This window comes from Charadrius vociferus, unplaced genomic scaffold (genome assembly GCF_000708025.1).
Source record: "Charadrius vociferus isolate BGI_N301 unplaced genomic scaffold, ASM70802v2 scaffold356, whole genome shotgun sequence".
Taxonomy (NCBI): Eukaryota; Metazoa; Chordata; class Aves; order Charadriiformes; family Charadriidae; genus Charadrius; species Charadrius vociferus.
In genome coordinates, this window is record NW_009648717.1 from 1,493,425 (window position 1) to 1,496,544 (window position 3,120).

A 3,120-nucleotide genomic window follows, 5' to 3' on the forward strand; every position below is an offset into this window, starting at 1 on the left:
TTAAGTTTCCGGTTTGATAATTGGAAAGTAGAATTAAACTATCCCCCTATAGCTTAGCATCAAGGGATAACTATGGCCCATATTAATGAATGCATTTACAAGTTTGATTAACAACATCATAATATACTGCCATGCAGTTTGTCACTAATCAAGAAACAGACACAATCAGCTACAGATTGACAGTGAGTCTTTAGATTGAGAACTAACTGGTGCACAAACCACTCCTTTCTGAATACGCGCTATGGATTCTATGGTAAAGACACACAATATACCAAAGAGCTTCCTCAACTCTATAGTGAAGCTATTGTCAGCGGCAGTCTCCTGATTAACAGCCACCTGCAGTGCTAGTGTTACAGGCCTGTGGCATGGCCCAGCATGTCCTTGTGAGTTCACTGACGCTAACATTCTCCACTCAGTTTTCGGCAGACATGAGAACCATGACCCTTTTCCCTGCCCAACAGTTAGGGTGCATGAAAAGGCTGCCTCATGTCAGGCTGCCTCAGGGTAAAAATTCTGGTCACGCTGTAGCCCAGGGAAATTCTTCTGTAACAGAGCTAGGATTTTGTCATCTCTCTTGATACCACTTCTAACCATTGCATCATTTTCACTGACTGTTGACCTGTCAGTAAGGACCAAAGATGGACTGTGAAGACAGCACTGAGCAATGCTGAATGCAAGCAGCAAAAACCATGTATACAAGTGCAGATAGTGCAAGGACTAAAAGGAAGAACAAGTACGTAGAATCTTAAAAGTATTTTTTGAGTATTTATTCATATAGGTTTAGAGCATATGCATTGTGGAAGTAAACGCAAATCCACAACGTTTTTAAGTAAGACCTTTGCGCAAATAAGAGGCCTTGGGCTTCTCACAAGTTGCCAGTGAAGCCCTGGGTGCTGCAGAAGTTGCACACTGGCGTTACCATCTGCCACAGTACCATTTTGCTTATGCAGCTCGATTCCAGTCTCCGATACACTGGAACATACATTCCTACGGTTCACAGAAATTAGGAACTCTGCTCAAAAACAGACACAGCATAGGAGATTCCAGAACATACGCTATCATACAAAAATCAGGTTTTGCCATTCTGAAAAGTGGGAAACTATGCAAGTAGTTCCTTCCGCAGTTCCTTCTACAAATCAACATACATTTCTCCACAAATCAATGCTCGCATTTTTCTTCCTAAAAATCTCCAAAGAAAGCACAAAATATTTTAAGAGAAAAATCACAAGAAACCCATACAAGCAGGAAGGTTTGCAGCTTCCTGTTGGGCAGGTAGAAGGATCCGACCTGTTAAACTGAGTGGAAAACATTCAGGTGTATGAACTCCCAAGGAAACCCCACCACAGGTCTGCCGCGTGGCACAGCAGTACTATAGGTGGTTGTTAATTTAGATTCAATTTGTGCATTTAAGTCTTATCTGTTAGTTTAAAATTCAGAGCAAGGAACAAAACTTACAAAATTTGATTGTATTTTAGATCAGCACATATTTGGTCTTGTCAAATCAGAGTTATCCAGGGTAAAGGTTTAGTTCACCTCCGGACTACTAACTAAAGGAAACACCAAATTAGTTTTCAAGCATTCTTGAAGTATCATAAAAACAAAGCCACATCCATACTTCACTTCTACTCATTAAAATGATTACCACATGCAAAGCAATACCTCTAAAATAATTTCAATTGTATGTACATGATACTCTGATTTAGGTTATTACTTCAGTTTGCCCTACAATTTAATAATAGATAATGTTTTTCATCTTCTTAATAGAAAATTTCATTTTATTTCAGAGTAAACAAATTGTTAAAAGAAAACTGTATCCTCCCTATATACGATCAGTTCTCAGTGAAGTCAAAACTGTTGGCTTGTGCCAAAAGGCAAAATCTGACTTAACCTGACTGCAATTCCATACAGTCTTATATACCATATAATGTAACATAATCTCGCATAGTAATATCTTCTGCCATTATGAAAAACACCACTCTTCCAAATACTGAAACCAAGAATAATCTTTTAAATCTAACTGAGCAATAACAAACTCAGGTTTTTGTATGTTGAATTAAAAGCAAGACATCATACCGTTTACCTTCCTTAAACCATACTTACAACCATTTTTTCCATTTTGGGCTAGTATTAAAACAGTCAATTTTATTTTTCATTAATTTCCTTTCTGCTTGTAAATCTTGCAGTTATGACTTGAAGAAGTTTTGCAGAACTCTTAGCAATGTACCCATAAATTATGTAAAAGCAACGTTTTGAAACAACTATTTCTAAACAATTCTTTGAAGGAGCATTGATTTTGCTCCTTTAATCTTTGTGTAATGTTATAAACACTTTAGCTTCACATGCTATATTACATCCTTCAACTCTGAAAGTTACATCCTGATTGAATTAGGAGACTCTTTTGAAGTCAAAGAAATAAGGCATGACCGAACTAAAAGGAATTTTGTTATAAACTCTTCAGAGGGACATTTTTATGTGCAGCCAGATCCATATGCGATATTGCAATTATTAAGATATATTCTGTAAATTCACCTCCACACCAGCTGCAAGCGCAAAGAGCACGCAGCCACAGATCGACAACTGCACCTCGCCTGAGTAGGTGAACGGAGCAAAAAGGGAAAGCTGGGACACTTCACATCTTCAGAGTGTTATGTATTCGTTTAAAAAGCGTAACAGCTGCATAATGAAGTGTCTGGCAGTCAAGACTGATACGCACCAGAAAAGCCGCGGTTTGGCAAAGGCGTTTTTCCCCTCTTCTGTGAAAGGGGCAGCTCTGGCGAGCGCGTTTCACCACGGTCTCTGTAGGTCACGTCGATTTTTAACAAAAAAGACTAGCCGAAGTCCTGCAACCCCTACCTCAGCACTCCTCCGCCCCCGCCAGAGCTCCGCAGCACCTTGAGACCGCCCTTATTTTACCCTCGTCTTGGCAAAAGTTGATTTTGGGGGAATCGAAGCGCGACGCCCGCCCGCCCCAACCCCGGCAGCGTTTCCCCCCACACGCAAAAACCCGCCTCGTTTCTCCACACGAAACGCGCTCCCGCCACCCCCAGCTGCCGGCTGACCCCCTCCCGGGCCCCGCTACAACCTCCCCCTTCCCCCGGCGGCGACCCAGCCCCGCGCAAC